Here is a 13238-nt window from a genome sequence, read left to right on the forward strand (position 1 = left end):
CACGAGATTAGATTACGGTAACAATAATCGTAAAGTCGACTTTTTCACAATTACAATCGCTGTAATCGTAATGCCAGTTCATTCGATCAGCGAATGTATTAATTTTACTAGGGTATTCTTAAATTTTTTATAACAATTTTTTAGTCGTAGTCCTTATCGCCCAGCTCTGACATGCACACATAGTCAACAGTTATAACCACTTGGCTTATTTACTTCTTGAGGTATCCGCAATTGCAAACTAAAAATTTAAGATTTTTTACAAATATTTTAATGGTGAATTTAATTTTAAAATAACCATATTACTCGCTTCGAAAAAATAACAAAAAAAGAAATGTGGATGTTATGTCATGTGGACAAAAGTATTCGTCACTAAGAATATGAGTAGTGTATGATTCAATTGAAATCCTTTTTTTAATAGTTTCTATGTTATATATATTTTTGAGGATTTCTTGTAGTCGGTTCAGTATTTAATGTAGAAGCCTTTTTGTTACCACGTAATCCATTTTTACAATACAACTTCATTGAGGTTATGGGGTGTACAACCTTTTACGCAAATGATCTAACAAATGTTTAATGGGATAAAGATCCTTTGATTGGGGTGGAGTGTTCTAAGTGTGAAGTATATTATAAACGATGCACAAGCGAACGATTTCGTCTGTATGCTTCGGGTCATTTTCCTACAGAAAATAATAATCAAATTCAATGCCAAGCTTCCGTGTAACTTTTCGTATTTAAGTTTATTCATTTTTATTTTAAATATTTTATTAATTTTATTATATTATCTATAAACGCAAGCTCTCATCGACATACCTTCTGCTCAAATATGATCGAGACGTTATCAATAAAACGGTCCGCGGATGACATATGGCAAAAATAAATTTTTCGTTTTTTGGTAGGACTGTTATAAGCTTACATGGCAAATTTCAGCGTAATATGTCACATAGTTTGTTTTCTGTGCTACTGTAAACAAGTCAAGCTCGAGTGTGTTCTTCGAATTCTCTTTTATGACTTCAATTGTCTCAAAATGTTTTGCACGGAGCGGCAACTTGAGCTTGGGAAACAGGAAAAAGTCACATGGAGCCATATCAGGCGAATACGGTGCTTACGGAACGATATTAACATTATTTTTGTTCAAATAATCGCGAACAAGACGTGATGTGTGAGCTGGTGCATTATCGTGATGCAAGAACCATGACTTGTTGTCCCACAATTCCTTCCTTTTAAGAGGAATGTTCTCGCGCAAACGCTTTAAAACGTCTAAATAATATTCAGCGTTAACCGATTTTGCGATTTGTGCGATTTTCAAGCACAATTTCCTTTACTTTTCCGATGTTTTCGTCGTTTACTGATGTTGCTGGACGACGTTCATGAGGCTAGTTTTCAACCCTCTTTGAACGATTTGTACCACTGGAAAACACGAAGCCGAAATTTTGTTGGAAAACAAAATTTCAAACAAATTCTTTATTCAACTTGAATTTCCATTGTTAAATTCGAAGAATACACTCGAGCTTGACTTGTTTACAGCAGCACAGAAAACAAACTATGTGACATATCACGCTGAAATTTGCCATGTAAGCTTATAACATTCCTACCAAAAAATAAAGATTTATTTTTGCCATATGTCATCCGCGGACCGTTTTATTGATAACGTCTCGTTCATATTTCAGCAGAAGGTACATCCCCACAACATAACTTCAACACAGCCGTGCTCAATCGTAGTATGAATGTGCTTATGTATTTTGTATCCAGACCAAAGAGAACCATCGAACTGATAAACACAAAATTTACTCTCATCCGTGAAGATAACTTTATCACAAAAAACATTTGAGTTGTTTGTATGCTCTTCATCAAACAATATAAGCTTTGTTTAGTTCGCCTTGTTTATCAAGAGATTTTCTTGTAAACTCGGCCATCATAACTGACCCGACAACACTCTGCAACACTCCACGAACAGTACGAGTGCGTACATACATAGATTTCAGCCATATCCTTCACTATTCCAGCGATTGCCGATAATAGAGTTTTTGCTTCCCACGCAATATTTTTTATTATTTCAGGTTTACGCGGATTGATAGTACCTGTGCTCCCGCTCCTCTGACGACTTATTAAGCTAGAAATGGATATTCGGGAACAACACTAATTCACTGATTTCCTTTATAGTTCTGTTTATAAGCAATACTCGTAGCTTTTCGCCTAGATTAATCAAAGTTTATTTTAGTGTTTGGCTCATTTTCACAGTATTTGCGAATAACGCGTATCTAAAAAAACATAGGTAGAGGAAAACACAGGACTATCAGTTTTTAATGATGTGGCATCAATCGCGTTTTTCAGCGCTCGTAATTTTTAACTCAAACTTTAAAGTGTAATTCAATATCTTTTTATTTTTAAAACAATTATACGGTGGCTTTCCCAGTGGTACATAATCTAAATGACGAACTGTTTTGACCATGTATACGAGTATGTATTTTGTTTTATTCTTACAAGTTTATGTACAGTCCGGTTCACTTGGTTAGAGGCAATAATTTTTATGGAAGAAAATGGCTATTAAATTATTTAACATAGCAACACAAGGGTTTCTGATAATTCAAGGTAAGACTCTACTTTGCTCGAACATAAACATGCATGAAAATGTTAGTCCATCTAACGGTATTTCGCAGCAGAAAAACTTCAGCAGTTGTAATATTGTGCTTGATTTATTGGTTCACTTGAATAGAGGCACTCAGTTTGCCTACATTACGAGTGTTTGCCCATTAAAGTTGTGAAAAAGTATCGCTTTTTTAAGCATTCATTGTGTTTGCTCGAAAAATTTTTTAATTCTAATAAAATGGGTAGGCAGAAAGGTTTATCAGATCGTAAAAAAGGACAAATCAATATCTTAACCTCAGATTGCATCAAATTTCGCCCTTCCAATAGCAAAAAATAAAGAAATGGCAAATAATAAAGCCATCAAATTCACCATTCGAAAGGCTACTCCAAAAGCACCACATTTGAATCATAAAAAATTGCAAAAAAAAACACCTTTGAATAAATTTCTATTTTTGAGTTCTGTTACAAATAACGATCCGGTGAATGGAAAAAGTAGTATTAGTGACGAAAAGGAGTTCAATCTGGATGGGCGGATGGATATAATTATTATTCCCATGACTTAAAAAAGGAGGAGAGGTAGTTGAGTCGACATCACAGGTGAAGGTGATGCTATGGTATGGGGAGCAATATCGTACTATGGCGCGTTCGAATTGAAAATTTAAGACTACAAAACGACGGCAAACAGCTATGAAGCTTTGGTGGAATCATCTTTTCCCGAGGTTCGGGAGACATTTATACCTATTAATTGGATTTTCCAACTAGATAATGCACCTATACACGCTACAAGTTTGGTCAAAGCTTGGATTGAAACTTGAGCATGGCCAACGTATTGCCCAGATCTGAACATTATTGAAAATCTACAAAGTTTATGAGAATGGGCGACAGTTTGAAGACAAAAATGCTTTAATTTGAATAATTAAAATGGCCTGGTATAAAATTTCATTAGGATATCTGGATAATTTGTACAAATACATTCATCAACGTAGCAGCACAAACTATTAAACTTTAAATAATAAATGTAATAAAACAAAATTTCCTATATTTGTTACATTTTTTTTTCTTATTTGGATAGTGCCTCTATTCAAGTGAACTAATAAATCAAGTACAGTATTGCAGCTGCTGAAGTTTGAATAATATTTTGATGCATGTTTAAAAATGATTGCCTCTAATCATGTAAACCTGTAAACATGCCTTTTAGAGCTGTATTGTGATATTAAAATTTTGTTTGTGAAGCCAAAGTAACTCATTTACAACTTTCCTAATAAAATAGTTCTTTGTTAAATACGTATTCATTGCTGACGATGGTCGCTTCTTTCTAGTAGTCTAATTTAATTACTATTGTTTTATAAGTAACCAAATATGTAGTTTGTGATCAAACTTTGAAACATCAAATGACTTTTTTTTAATAGTTACAACTTTGCTTTTATGTTGTGTAAAAAATTAATCTATTAACAATATCTCAATGGATGAAAATGTGCCTTTACTTATGTATATTTAGTGATGCATGGTAAATCTAAAACTTTGAAGGTGTTTGTTTTTATATCAATAGCTTTACTGGTACATAATGCCGCACTAAAAAACCGCATTAGTGTTAATATCCCAGGATAAATACAAGGAACCCCCACTTTTAATATATCCGAAACACCTTATACCTTTTCAGTCCTATGCTCCGACTAGGAGACATGATATATGCAGAGAGATGTTTTTATAGTAGTTTTTAGTTTTTTTTAAATGTCAACTAAAAGTATATAACATCAAGGAATATCGAAAGAAATATTTTGCATTTGCGCTGAGTCTTAAATGCGGTGAGATAACTTGCGAACATTACCTTTTCAAAATGTGCTCATGGTAAACCATTTATTAAACATAATTATTTAAATCAAAGGTACTGTGTATACCCAAGTTTATTAGTGTTTGGTAGAGGTTTCTAAATTTTTAATAATCGTAATCTTTTATATCAAAATTTGAGCGAAATTCATAATTGTTATTGATTTTGTCCATTTCCCATACAAAGGATATAATTTTGTGCCGAGCTTTGTTGAAATATATCAATTTTTGCTCGAGTTATCCGTACAATCAATTTTGGTACAATCAGGTGGATCACGAAATCGATTCCTCTCATGATTCTGAATATTGCGCGTGCACCCTTTGTTAGGTGTTTCAGTTTAGACTTAGCTCTTCCTCTAATTCGTGGTTACGAACAACCGCTAAGTGAACAAGTTTTTTCAATAGGTATAAGAACAGATATCGTGAGTTTATGAGTTCTTAGCTACCTATCGCAGTGCCGAGGATGGTAGATTACAAGTTTTGGGCATCCGAAGCAAAATTGGGAGAGCAACTTCAGCTGTCATATTATAGGGGGATCGACAGCAGAATTTTGTGCGCTCTTTTCACACTTATTCTTACATTCGTCGAATTAGCCATCGTTTACAAGGATGATGGATTACAAATATGATCACATCATAAGAGATTCGGCCGCAGAATTTGGCCGCTCATTTCACACGTGTTCTTGCTCCCGACGATAATCCCGATGATTTTCTTTAGAAAATGCGAAACAATGACAATATGCTTTTGAAAAAATAATTTCATTTGCTTAATATACTGGTATAAGAATATTGAAATTTGAAGCATATTCTCCAGTTTCCACCCTCATATATTTTACTCCTCGGATTGCCTAATAGTAGTTATATATGTTTACATACATACATACAGGACCCTCTAACTCCAGTTGTTGAATTTTCGTCAAATGTTTATTACTGGCTACAAGTCAGTACAAACAATAAGCAAGCAAAAATAAGACGAAGAGTAGCTAAATTGAGTGGAGAGCCATAGAATAAATCGTTCACCCATACATACATTTAAACACAAAGGTTTGTTTATTTTCTGCCCTGACGACACTGAATTATCACAAATAAATTGGCGGTTTTCGGGATGCCCCAACTTCTGTATTCTCTAGATAGTAGTGTCTATCAGCTATCTTCGCTGTTCTCTCTAAACTGAGGGAAATTTCAAATGGTTCCTAATTTGACGAATTTGATTAATATTCATAAAAATTCAATTAAATTACACCTTAAGCATTTTTAATGAAATACATTTTTTTAAATAATTCAATCAATTTTTAAAAGTAAGTTTTTAAATGACACACATTTTTTATGAAAAAGGTATACAATTCAAAGTAAGTAAAGTACAATATTAAAAATACGTCAAAAACAAACTGGCGAGTAATTTAGACAAGAACGCGAACAGAGGTTTGATTATGCATACTTAGCAAAACTTATCGTATTTGACAAGAAAAAATGTGGCCAGAAAACACCTTAAGACAGCAGTTCCTGCCGCTAGTCCAGGACTTGTCGCTGAGACTGGCTAAGTTGAAGTTGAAACTGGCAAGGAGAATTAACCAGGAGAATTTAGTGATTGTTGTTACGGTAGTTGACAAGGCGAATTTGCAGATGTGGACTTGGGTAAAGCAACAACAACATTTAAACGTAGTTTGTTTTTGCAATTTATTGTTTTGATTTGATTTGACTATCAAAATTTGAATGAGAATGTAAATGTAAAATATTCCAAGCAACTGCTGCTAATCGATACTCGAAGAGCTACTAGATCTCTAGATAAAAATCTAGTGTTCTTGGACCGGTACTATACTCAGTTCACAACTGATAATTGTTCTTGCGATTACTGCCCCACTGCGAATCAGTCCGATTTGGACGTGATGTCCCGAATCGGGGAGCAGAATGTGTAGTGACCATCTCAACCATATGTACTCTGACATCTCCAGGCTCACCTTTCCCATAAGGATGGCCCTGATGGTCTGCCAAATATTTAAACATTTCTGTTTCTGTTTTATTTGTATTTTTTCTATTCAGCTTTATTCTACATATAAAAAAAGACACCAAAAAATTACCACTCGAATAACTTTTTCTTTTTCACAGGAAAATTGTTTTTGTTTCGAAATCAACTATGCCATTTATAAAGTCATAAAAGTGAACCTCATTCATTACAAACTAAAACTTATTTTTAACACTATAGTAATCCAACCTTCCAATTTAGACATACATTAAATAATAACAAGAAATAGATAATGTACATACATAGGGTTAAATAAGTTACAGAGATATAATCCACTATTAAGATAAATAAGAGTAGTAATAAGAACATGGTTGAGTGGCTGCGTATTAAATGTCGGCAAACTTACCATAAGATTTATGTCACTACAGCGAAAGGTCTGATTTCTTCGCATCATGAGCAGCATTACACCCACTCACATCAGAAGAAAAAATATATATTGACAATGCATTCATATAAGCACATATACATGTATTCCTCCTTGTAATCAAAGGAATTTAATAAGTGAAATTCTTACTGACGCAAGACGTGTTGGCTGATGCGCACTTCTGGACAGATGAAAGCGTAAAAACCTAAAAGCCATGCGAGCTAATATTCCAAATATTTATTTATATGTAAATTGTTCGAGAGTACTATTAAATAATAATAATATGGATAAGAGTCCAATAAAGGAGCGCGAAAATTTCTAATGTAATGAGATTTACTATAAAAAATTTGCCAAGAGAAGGTGGTGAACTTCTGAAATTCATTTGCGACCAATCTGTCATCTCAAGAAACATATAAGTATATAACATATACATAAAAAACTTATATATAAAAATGCATAGTTAATAAAATATATATATGTATATAAGTATGTAACTGTATAACTGGCTGCATATCGTTTGCTAAATGTTTTGGCAGATTTTGCTCCGAATTGTCAGCTTTTTTCACAAGTGGTAACACTCGTATGTTTTCTAATGCCTGCCGAGAGGCGTTTCTGCTTTTATTCTGCATCTTATCTCAATTGTTTTTTTTTGATTATGTCACTTTTGCAACAAAACAGACAATACGATCGCGTAGAGGGAGAGAGTTGAAACTACGTTCATACATACATACACATACATATATCGCTTAGTTTTTAGTTTATCAATTTTATTGTCTTTTTAATTTTCTGGAGTCACTATTAATCGGTAGCAGAGGACGGAATTTTGCAATTGTGATGCATATGTATATACATATATATGTACTCATACATAAGTATTGTATGTTTTGCAAAAGATAGGTTTAGTATCTTTTTCCCAACACCCAATTGAGTAAAGCTAACATTTTGCGACAAACCAATTACATACTATTCATGTTCACATCACGCAAAAGTAATATTAAATGCGAATTCGTAGTATTAGCGGTGCACTCAACCTAGATACTTTTTAACTTTCATACCCTTACTTAAGTGAATAGAACAATCAAATTCAACTGAAAACTACTCGTACTTGTTGATTGCACAAACTTAGCATGACATCTATGTTTCAACGGGTTGAGTTCAAAGGGAGAGGGATGTTAGTTAAGTGGGTTTAAGGGCGTATGTGAATAGGTGGTAAGTATCGTGCGGGGTACCTTCACCGTCGTCCAGTGTTACTCAGGCGTGCAAATAGGAAACTGTAGGCGCTTTAATTCAAATGGAGCGTCAGTAGATGTCATAGAAATTCTTCTTCTGTGATTTCGACCGATGTTCTATCGTTTCGTTGGCATTTTATCAACTGTAGACTTTGAAATAGTAATATGAATCAATCATCATTCAAATAGTATTTTGCCTTTTATGAATAATTTCGTTGTCGTTTGCCGTTCTCACAATTATAACTCACCTTAAACACAATAAAAGTCTAAACGCCAAGTATAAGGGGTTTTTGGCGAAAAATTGGTGTGGAATACAAATAGTTCAACTACGGAAATACATACAAGCTTTTTAATTTTGTGAATTTATTCGTTTCAGGTTTCTAATGAGCTGTGAAAAGAATTAATTTTCGTTCCGATAAAAACTTTAATTCTCATAAACATTAAAATAATATTGTCAATAAGAAGTGGAACTGTCAAATTTTACTGATCAGGCATGATACCGAACTTAACTCGTCCATTTAAACTAATTTGCTTCAGGGCATAGCTGATTCTATAAGCCTCACACAAGCCGACATTCATTTATACATACATATGTACATATCTACATACGTGTGTAATATATGTAAATATAGCAGGAATCGCTGCACTTGTATATTTATACATATTATTGAGCGCTTACATATGTAAATATGTGTGTGTAAATGGAATGGATCCATTTCCAACGAAAATGTGTATAAATAAATATTGTATCCTGAGCATGCGAAAACATTGCAACTTTGGGATGTATATATATTTTCATGAATATAAAAAGTCGTTGTTTTTGCACAAATTTAATATATTTCAGCTGCTAAACATTTTGACACTTGAGGCCACTTGTTGGTATTTACTTGCTTCATGCTATGAATTTGGCTCAATAAATTTGCTAAGTTAGAAATTTGCGGAGAAGGTATTACAAAAAGATTACATTTCTTATACGTTCTACATATAATACAATTTTCTTTAATTAACGAGGCAGAAATTCTCTTTGTGTATTCCAAAATAAATAATGCGTATGTACATAGGTAAGTGAATACGTTCGCAAACTTCTCAAACTATTGGTACTAATATACTTACTAGCCAAATTAATCAATGGCGTCTGTCGGTTATTGCGAATTCAAGACACTCTTATGTATGTACTCACTCGAGAAAACAAAAACTCACACCTATTTCTCCACTAAGCTTTATTTAAATAGCAAAAAAATATTTAATTCACTCGCACATATTAAGCAATATAAAACTCTTATTCCCGAAATAAAATATTTTAATCAACTCTAACTCACCCGACAAACAAAAACATCTGCAAACAATTTTCACTTTAAATTGCCAGTTTTGTCTCTACTACAAAAGCTTATATACATAAGCAGTCATTTAATGTTATTATCCTTACGGGAACATATCTTAGAATACCGATTGTTCTTGCAATGTTACCGTATTTTATAGCAATTAGTGCCGAATGCACACTCGTAACGAGCGCTCGTGAAAGCTCAGGAATTCGTTTTGCCATTTTTCGCCTACAGAAGGAATCTTGTTGGCCTTGTCTTGTTCTTATTGTTGTTGTTGTTGTTGTTGCTGTTGTTGTTGCATTGACGATGCATAGTTAAGCGTATTAAAACGAAGTGATGGACAATATGCCAAGAATGTGAAAAGTATAAAAAAGAGAAAAAGAGAATGGATTTGAATGTTTGCTTCTAATCACTTTTCAAGATAAACTTTAACTCTTAAAAAATTTAAAACTTTTGCTTCATAATAAACAAATATAGTATGTAAGCATTTTAGATTTATCACTTTGATAGCAGACGTACAGAACTCCCTACTAATAGTTAAAAATTCATATTTATGGATTTTATTTATAAAGCGTGATTTTTTAAGAGCTGTAGGAAAGTTGTTCAAAAAAAAATACGTAAAATTCAGAAAAATGCATGAACTTTTTATTTAAATCGATAGTAAAGTCCATATAATTTAATGTTTGAAGATTATTTCCTGCAAATGTTGACCGCGACTGCGCTTCAAATGGTCCATCCACTTAGTAGAATTTTGGCATACTCTTTCCAATGTTTCGGCCGGTATCTCACATATAAATGCTTTAATGTTGTCTTCCAAGCGTTAATTGAAGCAGGCTTGTCTGAATAGACGAATTTTTATAATGAAATTCAATGATTTGCAAGCGTTGTTCGTTTGTAAGACAATTCATGGTTAAATTATAGACCAAACTGAAGATGTTTCACAGTGAAACAAAACACGAAACGTGCGTCAGCTGTTTAAGCCAACTGTTTACAAAGATAATAGCTAAAAAATCACCCGTTATATGTAAGTACGTGTGTACTTATATACGAGGTGTGTTCAAAAAGTATCGCGAATTTTGAATTATCGCAGGTTACGTATATTCGAATTTCGATTTTTTTTGGGCGATATGTTTGTACTCATGTCTCTCACTCATGCCGACGAGTTCAGCTATTTTGAATGTTCAGTTAATTGTTGGCAACTGCTTTGCTTTCACGTGTTTCGGCTCGTCTTCGATTTTTACCTATTTAAAAAGATGGATCAAAGAACCTGTATCAAATTTTGTGTGAGAAACGAAATTAAGTGCGCGGATGCATTCCGAATGTTGACTGTGTCATACGGAGAAGCCACTTTGGACCAAAGCAACGTTTATCGGTGGTAAAAAATGTTCTCAGAAGGCCGAGAAGATGTTAATGACGAAAAGCGTGCCGGACGCCCGAGCACTTCAACAACAGACGAAAAAATTGATGAAGTGAACAAAATGGTATTGGCCAATCGTCAAATCACCGTTAGAGAAGTTGCTGAGGACCTAGACATATCGATTGAATGGCACGAATTGGATTTTTTTCAATGATTTGGGCTTGAGACGGGTCGCCGCAGAATTCGTACCAAAACTGCTCAATTTCGTAAAAGTTTTGCTTACCGTTTTCTTCGATTACAGGGGCGTTGTGCATCATGAGTTCTTCCCACAGGGTAAAACTGTTAATAAGGAATATTACCTGCAAGTTATATGCAATTTGCGCGAAGCAATCCGCCAGAAACGCCCGGATTTGTGGAAGAACAAAAATTGGCTCTTGTATCACGATAACGCCCCTGCTAAGACATCGTAGCTTGGGCCCGACATTTTGGCCAAAAACAACACACTAATGATGTCACAGCCACCGTATTCCCCAGATCTGGCCCTCTGTGACTTTTTCTTGTTCCCGAAACTGAAGAGGCCCATGAAAGGACGACGCTACACTACGATTGACGAGATAAAGACGGCATCGAAGAAGGAGCTGAACAAGATAAAAAAATGAATTTTTGAAGTGCTTCGTAGATTGGAAAAAACGTTGACACAAGTGCATAATATCTCATGAGGATTACTTTGAAGGGGCAAAATAGATATTAATGAATAAATAAATAATTTTTGAAAGAACACAAAATTCGCGATACTTTTTGAACACACCTCGTATATATATAAGTATGTAAGTACATACTACATACCAATGTATATACATAATAATACATTTTTTTTGAATTTGTGTGGGAAGAAGCAAAAGAAAAATATTCACTCACGTTATATGCACATACTAAATAAAACGCACGAATAACGAAGCGAACGCGGTCCCCTGCCAACCCATGCACTCAGCAGTTAGGGCGAATCCTTAATTTTGAATCCTAATTCTACCATCGGACACCCTGTACAAATTTATGTGTATATAGGGTATGCTTACTTGCATCCATATAAACATTTATTATTCAAATACCTTTGTCTTCATACTTTTATATATTTAATTGTTTTCTTTGGATATTTGCACGTAGATTTATGGTAGCCGACATTTTCTCGATAATTACGGCAGCACGTACATACATACATACATATGCCCGTTATGGAAAGCAATTTTGTTTCAGGTCAGCTCAAGAAAATTGAGCAATGGTATGCAGGAGTATTATGATTTTTATTTAATTCGCCGAAAATAATTGCAAAAATTATAATCGAGGCTATAGAATACATTGAAGCATGCATTAAAAGAGGTCTTAAATTTAAATATAAACATTTACACTTGTATTGTATACAACGGATTTCTAAATTTCGGAGCTTTCTGGTATGGTTATTTGTAGCTTTTTAAGTTGCCTCGAATCTGTCATGCGCAATTCGTCTATTTTGTGAGAAGGTTAAACTAAACGCCTCTCGCGATTCTCTCAGTGAAAAGTACTTCCGTACATACATATTTATGTATGCACATATATTTACTTCTGCGTATGGCTTTACCTTCTTTAAAAATAAAACATCTTTGATTTTCATTGTTTTTTTGTATTACCTTTTTCTGCTCTTTATGTAAGAGCTGGAAATGTGCCCAATGTTTAGGGTTATGTACGTTTGTACTCTAACGATTTTATCCGTTTAGGAGACACCTGTTACATATTTCACATCCTCAAAATTTATTGCCATAGTACAATACGAAAAAGCCGGCTCCAACTCGACATTGTTTAAGATAAAGTTTAAATTAAAGTACCTATACTCTAACTTATTCAGTGTTATGTAAAATAATAGTGAAGTATCATTAAATTTTGTTCAAAATAAAAGCTAATTATTTGTCATTAAATACCGTAAATACACCCCCTATATTACAATGAATCACTTGGATTTCAAAGATCGGAAAACAAACTTCCCAACTCAATAAAAATATCGTCTCCTATCCAATGATCAGAATATACTTTCCGAAAGGGGTAGTTGAGGTAAAACAAAGGAAATTTCTCTATGAAAATGCAGAGCAGTTGGATATAAAAATGTATGTCATCAGCAAGGGAATAGTTCTAGAAATTGCGTTCTGGTAATACTTATACTATAGTTGTCGAACTTGAGAAACGCTCTGATAGAACAAACGTCGCACGTGCCGATAATATCATGGGAAACATGTGGTCGAATTGGCATGTGAGCAGTGCTCAATAAGTAAAGATTAGCCAGAAAGCCATGAAAGTTGCGTAAGGCAAATAAGTGGGCCGACGCCGTGAGAGCATGGATGAAAGATTCTAACTCATAAAAATATCTGCCGTTCGGAGTCGGTTTGAAACTGTAGGCTCCCTCCCAGAAATTTATAAATTAAATAATTAGAAAATGTTAACTTGCACAATTCGAGTTTAGCAGCAAATACGAGTTACATAAATATAATCAAAAATAAGCTAGC

General features: G+C 33.9%; 1 protein-coding gene across 4 annotated transcripts in view; it reads right to left on the reverse strand.

Annotated features, from left to right (window-relative positions):
- LOC128865875 (DNA ligase 1) overlaps positions 1 to 9454 on the reverse strand; it is a 39331-nt gene extending 29877 nt beyond the window's left edge. For 3 of the 4 annotated variants that reach the window (XM_054106266.1, XM_054106265.1, XM_054106263.1), the window contains exon 1: positions 9348 to 9454. The gene's annotated coding sequence lies outside the window, so the exon portion shown is untranslated. Of the gene's footprint in view, positions 1 to 9141; positions 9284 to 9347 lie in introns of those variants that run through there. The other variant, XM_054106264.1, reaches the window with a different exon arrangement.
- Positions 9455 to 13238: the final 3784 nt, after the last annotated feature.

The sequence above is a fragment of the Anastrepha ludens genome, chromosome 6 (assembly GCF_028408465.1).
Source record: "Anastrepha ludens isolate Willacy chromosome 6, idAnaLude1.1, whole genome shotgun sequence".
In the NCBI taxonomy this organism is placed as follows: Eukaryota; Metazoa; Arthropoda; class Insecta; order Diptera; family Tephritidae; genus Anastrepha; species Anastrepha ludens.